Genomic DNA, 12,721 nt, shown 5'->3' on the forward strand with positions numbered 1-12,721 from the left:
CAGAAATTAGTGTGCACTCGATATTGCAGAGTGAAAATGGGATTTTTCCATAGATATGCCAATATGTGGTGCCCAGCTTGTGCCACCATAACAAGACAGCTCCCCAATCATTATGCCGTGTTTCCCGGTTTTAGAAATACCCTACATGTGTCCCTAATCTTTTGCCTGGACATTCGACAGAGCTCAGAAGTAAAAGAGTACCATGTAAAATTGAGGCCTAATTTGGCGACTTACAAAGTATTGGTTCACAACTGCAGAGCCTCTGATGTGAAACAATAAAAGAAACCCCTGACAAGTGACCTCATTTTGGAAACTACACCCCTCAAGGAATTTATTAAGGGGTGTAGTGGGCACAGGCCTTTTCCATAAATGATTGTGCTTAAGATGGTGCAAAGTAAAAATTTAAATTTTTCCCTATAGATGCCATTTCCGTGGCAAATGTGTCATAACACAGCTTGTGCCAGTGGAGACACACACCCCAAAAATTGTTATGGCGATGCCATATATGTAGCAGTAAACTGCTGTTTGGGCACAGTGTAGGGTTCAGAAGGGAGGCAGCGCCATTTGGATTTTGAAACGCGGATTTTGTTTGGTAGTAGTTTTGTTTGACGTTTTTCTGGTATTTCAGTTTATAATGTGTGGGTACATGTAATCTGAGCAGAGTACATCAGGGCATAATATAAGGATATAATAATGGGGTAAAAAAAAACTTGTGGTAACTTAATGTCCAGCAATGAAATAAATGAATCTGTGGATTCTCTGTAATACAGGCCCTTCAGTCTTCCAAATAGTTTTCTATAAATCCATCTACAAAACCCAATCCCTTATATGTCACAGAATATAACTAATATATATAGACCCAGATAACTTTTATAATATAAGTTATGTCAATGGAAATTTCCTATTGATATGTTTGTAAATAATATTTGTCTAAACGTCACCTTCTATAGTCAGGACCGGATGATTATAGAGAGATAAGTGGTGCTACATAGGTACTATTTATCTTTCAGAGTCACACTGTTAATATTCAATGTGGGTCTGTCAGTCACAGTTCAGATGAGTCAAACAACGGATTCGGCAGTGTCACTGCTTTCATTATAAACGGAGACCATGACACCAGTGTGAACAGAGCTGTGCCCCAGCTGCTGCAAAACACAACAATACACAGTCAGATGCTGACAACTTTTTTTTATTTTGCAGATTAAAGAATTTCATATCAAGTAATTATGGACAGGATGCTCCTCAAACTCTTTAAAAAGAGGCTCTGCAGCAGCTAAGATATCATAAGTGTATCATAAGGGATAATATTCTCCCTACTATGAATTAGGCTGGATTCACACGAGCGTGGCGTTTTTGCGCGCGTAAAAAACGCGGCATTTTGGTTGCGTTGTAGTTGCGTGTGGCATCCGTTAGGGCTGCGTTAGTTTTTACGCGCGTATGGCATGCGTTTATTACGCGCGTCAAAACAACGGAGGGTGGAGTAATGGAGAGGGCAGCCTACAAAAAGACACCTTCTCCAACACCTGCTTGATGTGAGCGCATGTTCTCATCCTTTTTGCACCTTGCAAATTACTTTTGGTCATGTAGGCTGTTTCTTGGCTTGTTTGCAGGTATAAAATCAACATTATGCCCTTGACTCCGCTGGGCCGTGTGCTGATATCCTGGATGGTTTCTCTGAGATTTGGTGAGCGCCGACCCATGCTTCAGGAGGGAACCTGGAGAAGAGGGAGGATTTGGGTTCATCCTCTTGTGGCCCAGCGCACCTCCAAAGGCCATTTTCATACTCTATATGATGACCTTCGCAGCCACCCCGAGAAATTTCGGTCGTTTTGCCGCATGTCTGTGTCGACATTTGATATTCTGCTGGACCTGATTCGCCCAGGAATCACCTACCAGGACACAAATATGCGGCGCTGCATTTCCCCCGAGGAGCGACTCCTTGTGACGTTGAGGTATGTGTGTTTTAGACAATTGCAGCTTACAGGATGGTGTGTGGGTGTCATGTCCTACATCACGTTTATTTGTGTGTTGTGTTTTTGCATCTCGCCCATGTAGATTTCTTGCTACAGGAAACAGCTATCATTCGTTACATTTCGAATTCCTTCTTGGAGTGAGCACAATTTAGTGCATTGTGACCGGCACCTGTGTTGTGATGTGGCAGCGATTGAAGGCCACAGTGATGCCTCAGCCCACGACAGAGCACTGGCTTACGATTTCTGAGGATTTTCTCACCACCACCCAATTTCCAAATTGTATTGGGGCCCTAGACGGCAAGCATATTTGTGTCAAGAAGCCCCCCCCCCACTCTGGATCCCGATTCTATAACTACAAACAGTTTTTTTCCATCGTCTTGTTGGCCTTGGCCGACAGCAATTATTGTTTTACCATTGTACACATAGGGTCCTATGGAAGCTCTGCTGATGCCCGCATCTTTCGCACATCCAGAATGGGCCATCGTCTGATGGGCAATCAACTTTCCGTGCCGGCACCGAGCCTCCTGCCTGGCTCGCGAGGACCACCAGTCCCTTATGTAATCGTGGCAGATGAGGGTTTTGGCCTCACCATCCAAGTAATGCGCCCATTTGCTCGTAGAGGCTTGGATGACCGTCGGCCCATATTCAATTACCGGCTTAGCAGAGCACGCAGATGTGTGGAATGTGCATTTGGCATAATGTCAACCAAATGGCGTGTTTTTCTCACCACTATGCAACGGACGCCGCAAAATGTCACCCGTGTTATACAAGCGTGTGTCGTGCTTCATAATTTTTGTCGCATACATGACGCCGGTTGTGATGCAGAATATATTAGCCGAAATGTTTCTACATCAACCCTTCCGCACCAAATTCCACTCGGAAGGGCTCAAACATCTGGGATTCGAGTACGCGACATATTTGCCCAATATTTTGACAGCCCCGATGGAGCACTGCCATGGCAGGAGAATGTTCTGTGAAGGGTGTCCTAGTGGAGCTTAGTGGCCCAATGTAGCATTTGTTCTTTTAATTTTGCCTAATTTGGGGTGGGAATTTTTTTATTACAGACTCGCAAGACATGAGGACCCTTGACATGGGTTGCGAGCTTATATCTTTGGTGGTTTTTCTGTTTTGTTTTCATGTCCTAAACGAAATAGCATGTGAGGCGCATTGGCTTCGGCAATGTTCACAAATCCAAAGCCAAAAGTCATTTGGCCGGAATTTCTCACACCACTGCAATGCAGCAGAGCACAGTATGAGGAATTGAGCAAAACCACAAAAGATACACTAATACCTCAATAATGGCATGCAACTATCTCGGGACGTGGCCATAATGTTCCAATGTTACCTAAAAGGACCTGTTGGGGAACCTGGGTCCCAGCACATAGATGGAGGCAAACACAACAAATTTTACTGCCAACCAAAAACACACTTTATTGTGTAATGTGCAAAATTCACTTTAAACATAAACCAGCTGGCAAAAAAACCACAACAACGCACCAACATGATGCAAAATTAACCTACTCTTTCTTCACGGTTTAGCTCACAACAACGAGCACACCATAATCTGCCGACACAGCGCTACAAATCATGAAATCTGTGTGCTGGCGACTGATAGCTTTGCATTTCAGCACCACTATGCTGTCCCTGGGCCTGCTGAGGATGTTTCTCAACAGCATAGTGGTGCTGATACAGAGGGTTGAACCCTGCCGGGGGGCCCTGGGCAAAGGGTTGCTGGGGTCTGGCGTAGGGAGCGAAAGCCGGTCCCGAAGCACCACATGACCAGGTGACATTATGCTCACCATTGACCGCTGGTACTGTGGCCGTGGAAAGGGGTTGGCAGGCTGGGAAGGGAGAGGTGCAGTGGAGGGCACCGATTCCTCAGGCAATCCACGCCATTGCTCTATTACCTGGAAGCACTGGCGTGGATTGTTAGGAGGAGTGGCGGAGTCAATTATGGCAAGGATGGAGCCTTGGACGCGCGCCATCCGGTAGTCAGGTACTCGCCGGAGTAGCGGCGCTATGCTCCGGCCAAACGCGTCACAGGCATCCTCCTCAGAACAGCGGTGGAGGTACTCCAGGACTCGGGAGTCCACGTTGGCACCTGTTGTGGCAACCTGGCTGCGCCGGCGCCTGGCTGGTGGCGTCCGGGGATTGTCGACGTCCCGTGGCAGCTGGGGTTGGCTGCTTGACTGGGTGGCTGCTTGGGGTTCCGTCGGCTCGGGGGTCAAGGGCAGCACGAGATGTTGTTCTGGGACCGGCTGCGACTCCTCATGGCCAGCCTCCTCCTCGGTGTCGAGAAGATTATCACTGCATCTGCCAGAAACATTTAGCGTTACTCCTTTTAACATGGGCACCAGGGACAAACAACTATTATTGGCAGATTTTAAAGTGACCACACACATGTCATCAAGGTACAGTCAGTACTTACGGCCGCATCTCCATAATGTCCTTCAGGAACATTAGTTGTTTGGTGGAGATGTATTGGCGCTTTTTGGGCGCGCCGTCCCAACTTCGCCCTCTGCTTCCCAATTCCATCCGGAACTGATCCCGACAGCTCCTGCACCGGGTTTTAACATCATCAACTGGACATAGGAACAGCAATAAATAAAAAAAGGTCACCAGGTGACATCACTGAAAACGGCACTTGTCCGAAACGTCGCCATTCCTTAAACACCACTAAACATTATACACCTGCCTAATGATGCTGTAACACACCCGCAACCAAGCACAGTAGGAAAATGTGAAACATAAGGATATACACTACAGCATGGGCGATTGCATTAGCATAAATACAGATCTGCACTTACCTATGCTCTTGCGGTCTCTTGTGGTGCTTTTAGCCCACTCCTGTCCGAATAGGCTCTGCGCGACCTCATCCCAGCCAACCTCCTTGCCCGTGCGGTCGTGGTAGGCCTCTGCGTTTGTGTTCCACAACTGTGGCCTCTCATGGACCAAGCAGATGAGCTTTTCCACATCGCACGCACGTGGCATTGCAGCAGATGTCGTTTTGAACTGTGCGCATGTGCCCAGCAAGTGAAAAGCCACTTCCTGGTTTGTGCTTGTTTTGTCTAGTTTGTTCAACTCATTTACATAGGCTTAACAAGTGTTGCGTGAAAAACGCTGTGCGTACGGAGGTGCTTCCGTGTGCCGTGCGTTGTTTTCACGCACCCATTGACTTCAATGGGTGCGTGATGCGTGGAAAATGCAGAAAGAACGGTCATGTCGTGACTTTTGCACAACGGACCAACTCTGCGTAAAAATCACGCACATGTCTGCACGGCCCCATAGACTAATATAGGTCCGTGCGACGCACGTGAAAATCACACGCGTTGCACGGACGTGATTCCCGTTCGTCTGAATAAAGCCTTATAGGGAGTATTAGAAGTACCACAGAGCTGCTGAGCAGAATTCACTACACACAACATGACTTACAAAAGTTTGTGTGTAGATATTGCTGTACCGCATAGGGAGAGCGCCAGGGACTGCAGGGAAGTGAAGTAGGTGGTTAAAAAAGTTGAAAAAATGCCCAGAAGCGTGATTGGGCCAATGTGCAAAAGGAGGAGTGGCATAATGGATATAGGGTAGCAGGGGCGTAACTAGGAAAGACTGGGCCCCATAGCAAACTTTTGACTGGGGCCGCCCCTCCCCTGGGTGTCACACAACCCCTTGTAGATAGTGCCTTTTTTAAAGACCCCCGTAGATAACACCATACAGCCCCCCCTGTAGGTAACGTTATACAGTCCCCCCTGTAGGTAACGCTATACAGCCCCCCTGTAGATAGCGCCATACAGACCCCCCCTGTAGGTAACGCCATACAGCCCCCTTGTAGGTAACACTATACAGCCCCCTGTAGGTAACGCCATACAGCCCCCCCTGTAGGTAACGCTATACAGCCCCCCTGTAGGTAACGCTATACAGCCCCCCCTGTAGGTAACGCCATACAGCTCCAACCCCCAAAAAAAATCTGACCTATAGGGTGTCCTACAAAAGACATGTATCCCCTATCCACAGGATAGGGGATACATGTGTGATCGCTGGCAGCGATAAGGAGAACGGGGGACCGAAAGTCCCCTGAAGTTCTCCATCACAAACCTCTGACTTCCGGAGTTTGCACAGCTCAATAAAAATGAAAGGACCGCTGGTCGCGCATGCACACAAGAGCGACCGGCGCTCCATTAATTTCTACGGAGCTGCCGACACAGACCCCGGAAGTCCGAGGTTTGTGATGGAGAACTTCAGGGGACTTTCGGTCCCTCGTTCTCCTTATCGCTGCCAGTGATCACACATGTATCCCCTCTCCTGTGGATAGGGGATACATGTCTTTTGTTTAATGGCAGAGCGGGGAGATACCTCCCTGCTCTGCCGTAGTGTTCAGTGGCGTCGCGCTGTAGTAGCCATAGCGGCAGCTAGCGGAGCCTCGTAGCGGCCCCGTAGCAGCCGCTATGGCTGCTACAGCGGTAGTTACGCCACTGATGTCTGATATGACTGATATGTCTAATATGACTGATATGTCTGCTATGACTGATATGTTTGATATGACTGATATGTCTGCTATGACTAATATGACTGATATGACTGATATGTCGGATGTGTTTCATATGACTGATATGTCTGATATGTCTGATATGACTGATATGACTGATATGTCTACTATGACTGATATCAGTCATATCAGACATATCAGTCATAGCAGACACATCAGTCATATCAGTCACAGCAGTCACATCAGTCACATCAGTCATATCAGACATATCAGTCATAGCAGTAATAGCAGACATATGTCATATAAATCATATCAGACATACAAGTCATATCCTTCATATAAGACATTTCAGTCATATTAGACATATCAGGCATATCATTCAAATCAGACATATCAGTCATATCCTTCATATCAAACATATAAGACGTTTCAGTCATATCAGACATATCAGTCATATCAGACATATCAGTCATAGCAGACGTATCAGTCATATCCGACATATCAGTCATATCAGACATATCAGACATATGTCGGATGTGTCTGATATGACTGATATGTCTGATATGACTGATATGTCTGATACGTCTTATATGTTTGATATGAAGGATATGACTGATATGTCTGATTTGACTGATATGCCTGATATGTCTAATATGACTGAAATGTCTTATATGAAGGATATGACTTGTATGTCTGATATGATTTATATGACATATGTCTGCTATTACTGCTATTACTGATATGTCTGATATGACTGATAGGCACTAGGGAGAGCATGTTTATATATATTTTTTTTCTGGTGCGGTGCGTACCCCCTGAGGGTGTGGCGCATACCCTCTGTGGTACATGTACCATGTCCGGAGAACCAGTGCTCTAGACCAGCAGGGAAAATCCATTTACCCCTCCTCTACTCTAGACTACCAGGAAAACAGGTAATAAGATTTTTCTTACAGAAAGCATGACATAAATCTTCTATGTGCCTCAATATGATCATACAGAGAGACATGGAGGTACAGCAGGGACAGGATAGTAAAAGCTGTGTATTCATGATCTGTGCAACTCGAATCCTGAATACGGTCATACACATGTCCTCACTTGTAAAAATCAGTTCCCAATGATTATTAGTGAGGTAGTGGTGGATTTAGGATTACATTAAGCTGACAATTTGAACAGGCAGAGCTGCAGTATAAAGCATGGAAGAAGACAGAGCCTGAGCCACAGATGAAACAAGGAGCAGTGTTTCAGGCTACCTCAGAATTCCTTTACAGCTTAGACTACCATGTACTAATACTGCAGGTCTAATCATAGATGTGCTGTAATGAAGAAGGTGCTAAACACATAGAAATATAGGGGGGAAATTTATCAATAGGTTTATGCCTAGTTTTTTGGCATAATAAGTCACAAATCATGGCATTTGTAGATGTATTTGTGGCTTTGCCAGTTTTGTAAAGTGGTGAGAAAAGTGGGCGAGATTTACTGGGAGTGAGCGAAGTATCCACCTTTTCGACAGATTTATTAATACTAAAGCCAGAATTTTGTCACAAATCTACATCTCATTGTCATTTTCTGACTGTAGGAGGGTAATGGAATAATTTGGGATTGGTAGAAATGTTATAGATATGGTGAAGATGATGTACAACGCCCCCACTGCTAGAGTCATTGTAGGGGGGACTTGTCCCATACTTTCGTGCTCTTCAGAGAAACATGGCAGGGATGACCCCTCTCCTCGCTCCTATTCACCATATTTATTGAACCCTTGGCAATATTTTTTAAATCAATCCAAGTTTATTAACAGTACATATTACATGAAATCCAGCATAATAAAGCGTTTTCATTAAAAACATCACATTACATGCACATATGATATCCACAAACAAAAGATTTGAACCTCCCTCAACCTTCCCCCACCCCCACCCACACAGCCCCATACCAACTAGTCATAGTCAGTTCCCAAGCATTACACGAAAAGTAACAGGACATCCCCAGCACATTCCAATATACAGCAGTCCCGTGTCCAAGTAGATCATCCATCATATCGGCACTATTCCCCCCACCCCCGTAACCATACCCACATCCACAGTCCCACTGTTTAAAAACCTTTCCAGTGTGAACATGACATATCACATTGCTGTCAACTTGCCATATATCAGGGTTTTTCCACCCCCTGCACTCCCCCAGGCATTCGGAGTCTGAGAAGGGTGGTTGATGCCAACCCCGAGTGATCGATCCATTTGTCCCATTGCTTTCCAAATTTCTTGACAGTGCCCCTTTTCTTGTGTATATTATATTCCATCAGAATGGTATGATTAATAGTCCCAAGAATTTCCCCCACGGATGGTGAGTCTGCATCCAACCAGTGTTTAGCTATACCTTTTCGGACCTGGTACAGAATCTTGGCAATGGCCAAACCTTCCTGCCGGTCCCCTTCCAGATCACCAACATACCCAAGAAGCAGCACCTTTGGATCATCTGGAAGCCCCACCTCATTGACCCGACATATCAAATCCGTCACGTCCCCCCAAAGGGTCCTGAGAGCACCACAGGCCCAGAACATATGAAACATATCCGCTTTTTCCACTGGACACCTACGGTACTTAGCATCCGTTCTGACTCCCATTCTTTTCAGAACCCACAGAGTCCTATACACCCTGTGTATTAAAAAGATCTGTGACCTCCTCTGTGCTATATTCATGGACAGATTTCCAGGTGAAAAAAGGAAAAGAATCTCCTATTATTTTATTAGAATTGTCAGTTCTTGCCCAGGTGTACACCACCAATATAAGTCATAGAAATTATGGGTATGGGAAAAGAAGAAAAAGGGGCAAGAAAATTTTAGAGGAATTAGCCAATACAGGGGAAACTCAAAATGATCTAGGCAACTCACAATCGGTGGCTACCAATGTGGAGGAAGGGGGCGTGAAACATAGGCTAAAATTAAAATCTAAGAACATGCCCTCTTTGGGTTTATGCCCACAGGTAAAGATTTTTGTAGATCTGGTCACACAAGATATTAATCTATTAAGTGAAACCTTGCTCTCCAGTAACATCACTATTGAAGAAAATAAAGCGTTGGAAGAATTCAAGACCTGGACTGATGGGGTTTTTAAACAATCAGACAAGGGTGAGAATGTGGTAATCTGGCCCAAAGAACTCTATATTAGAGAAGCAAAAAAACAACTCAACAATAGAGATTGTTACAAATTTTTATGGGGGGATCCCACTTTACAGTTCCAACAAGAGTATGAGAGACTCATCAGCTCAGGTCTTGAAGAGAGAGCCATCTCACAAAATGAGGCTAAGTATCTTTTAGTCAGACATCCTAAGGTGGCAACCTTCTATATGTTGCCTAAAATACACAAAAATGTGGAACAGCCACCTGGCAGACCTATAGTATCTGGCTGGGATGTCTGACTGAGAAATGCGTAGCTTTGTATATAGGCTTCCCTCTTACACTCGGGACACGATGCAGATACTCCAGGAGTTCAATAATGCCAATCTTGAGGAGGGTGAATTTTTGGTAACTCTAGATGTAGAGAGTCTCTACACCAATATCAAACATGATCTGGGGTGTAGAGCTGTCGATTTCTTCCTAGGTTGTGAGCATAACTATAGTCCCAGTAGGAGGACCTTTGTCAATAGAGCACTAAAATTCATATTAACAAGAAATTACTTTATTTTTGATTCTTCCTACAAACCCAACGAACAGCAATGGCACCCACTTTTTGCAACCTGTTCCTTGGGTGGTGGGAGGAGGAAATCGTTTTTGGGGAACCTCTTCAAGCACATGTTGAAAAAATATCAATATGGCGCAGATATATTGATGATATCGTATTCTTCTGGAGGGGATCCGAAGACGACCTGCTAAAATTTATAGATGTTCTCAATATAAATGAATAAAATCTAAAATTGACCCTAAATTATAGCAGAAGGGAAGTAACTTTTTTGGATGTTAAAATTGGTATTGACCATAATCGTGAAATTATTACCAATTTATACAGAAAGGAGACAGCCACCAACAGCCTCCTAGATGCACAAAGTGCCCATTTAAATAGAACTATTAGAGGAATCCCGAAGGGAGAATTCCTGAGACTAAGGAGAAACTGCTCCACTTTTGAGAATTTTAAGATGGGAGCTAGGGATCTCAGAAATAGACTGAAGGAAAGACATTACACAGGGCGTCAAATTAAACAAGCATGAGATGGTGGTAAAAGATAAAACAGAGAGTGATGATAAAGTGATTTTTATCACCACACTGTACGACAAGTGGCAAGAAATGAACGATATTATGAAACAACACTAGCAGGTATTGCTATTGGATGAAGACCTAAAAAAACATCTGGGTACGACAATTTCTCCTAAGTGACCCAACAATGCAGCACTAGCAGCCGGGGCGTCACTAAGGACTTAAAATGTCAGGGGAAATAGCCCCAATACATATGTGTCTCCCAAAAAATTTGTATGTGTGTATAGGAGAGAACCTATCTATAGCACTACAACCCTATAAACTATGGATAGGATTAGATACATTGGCTCAGCAGACAGTATCACACATGATAGGATTAGAAACAGTGGCTGAGCAGACAGTATCACACATGATAGGATTAGATACAGTGGCTGAGCAGACAGTATCACACATGATAGGATTAGATACAGTGGCTGAGCAGACAGTATCACACATGATAGGATTAGATACAATGACTCAGTAGACAGTATCACACATGATAGGATTAGATACAGTGGCTCAGCAGACAGTATCACACATGATAGGATTAGATACAGTGGCTCAGCAGACAGTATCACACATGATAGGATTAGATACAGTGGCTCAGCAGACAGTATCACACATGATAGGATTAGATACAGTGGCTCAGCAGACAGTATCACACATGATAGCATTAGATACAGTGCCTCAGCAGACAGTATCACACATGATAGGATTAGATACAGTGGCTCAGCAGACAGTATCACACATGATAGGATTAGATATAGGGCCCAGCTCGCTGACATTGCGGCTCCAGCGCTGGACCAGGAAAGGTAAGAATAATAATTTTGCTTCTTTATGTGTTACTGATTATTTTTGTGTGTTTGTGTTTTTTTACATGTTCGGTTGTTGGACTACGTCGGATTTGAGGACTACTTCAATGACGGCATTTTTTTATTCTCAATAAAATGGTTAACGGGGGTTGTGTTTTTTTATTTCAATAAAATATTTTTTCTATGTGCTTGTATCTTTTTAAACTTTATTACCACCGCCTTAGTAATGGCCGCTGGCTGATTGACAACCTCCATTACTAAGGCGGGGCTTAATGTTAGCCGGTGCAGAGGCCAACACTAACCGCCATTATTACCCCGGTACCCACCGCCACCAGGGGTACTGGGAAGAGCCAGGTACGAACCAGTACCTGTCCATCTGTAGTAACGGTCAGGCACCGGGGCGGCCGCAGGCTGGTAGCATTAGGCTGGGGAAGGCCAAAAACAGTGGCACCTACCACCCTGGTAATGCTGCCTGCTGCTGCTGTGTTGTATCTGGCTGGTAATGAAAATTGGGGGGGACCCCACATCGTTCTTTCCAATTATTTTTTTTTTTTTTTTTTTTAAATGACGTGGGGTCCCCCCCATTTTCATAACCAGCCAGTTACAATAAAGCAGCAGCAGCCTAGCATTACCAGGGTGGGAAGGGCCACTGTTTTTGGTCTTTCCCCTCCTGATAATACCAGCCTGCGGCCACCCCAGTGACCGACCATCACTACAGATGGTCAAGTACTGGATGGTACCCGGCTCTTCCCAGCACCCCTGGTGGCGGTGGGTACCGGGGTAATAAATGGGGTTAGTGTTAGCCGCTGCACCGGCTAAAACTAAGCCCCGCCTTAGCAATGGATGCTGTCAATCAGCCGGCGGCCATTACTAAGGCGGTAGCAATATAGTTTAAAAAAACACAAAGACATAGGAAAAATATTTTATTGAAATAAATAAAACCCCCACACATCCCTCATTAACCATTTTATTGATAATAATAATAATAAAAAAAGCCGACATCGAAGTAGTCCTGGAATACGACGTAGTCCAACGATCGAACCTGTAAGAAAACACACCAAAAAAACGATTAGTAACACATGTGCTAGGCTTAGATACAGGGCCCATGTGTGATACTGTCTGTGGGACCCTGTATCTAATCCTACCACAACGTAGGCTTAGATACAGGGTCCAGCAGACAGTAATCTTATACAGTATAAGATTACTGTGTGCTGGGGCCCTGTATCTAAAC

The 12,721-nt window shown here is 44.8% G+C and overlaps 1 long non-coding RNA gene across 1 annotated transcript in view; it reads right to left on the reverse strand.

Annotated features, from left to right (window-relative positions):
- Positions 1–3,445: 3,445 nt before the first annotated feature.
- The window catches only part of LOC142749861 (uncharacterized), a 61,460-nt gene continuing 52,184 nt past the window's right edge, over positions 3,446–12,721 (reverse strand). Inside the window, exons 6-7 of the long non-coding RNA XR_012882485.1 lie at positions 4,402–4,555; positions 3,446–4,286 (exon numbers count right to left, since the gene is read on the reverse strand). This is a non-coding gene — a long non-coding RNA (uncharacterized LOC142749861). The remainder of the gene's footprint in view (positions 4,287–4,401; positions 4,556–12,721) is intronic.

The sequence above is a fragment of the Rhinoderma darwinii genome, chromosome 3, assembly GCF_050947455.1.
Source record: "Rhinoderma darwinii isolate aRhiDar2 chromosome 3, aRhiDar2.hap1, whole genome shotgun sequence".
Classification (NCBI taxonomy): Eukaryota; Metazoa; Chordata; class Amphibia; order Anura; family Rhinodermatidae; genus Rhinoderma; species Rhinoderma darwinii.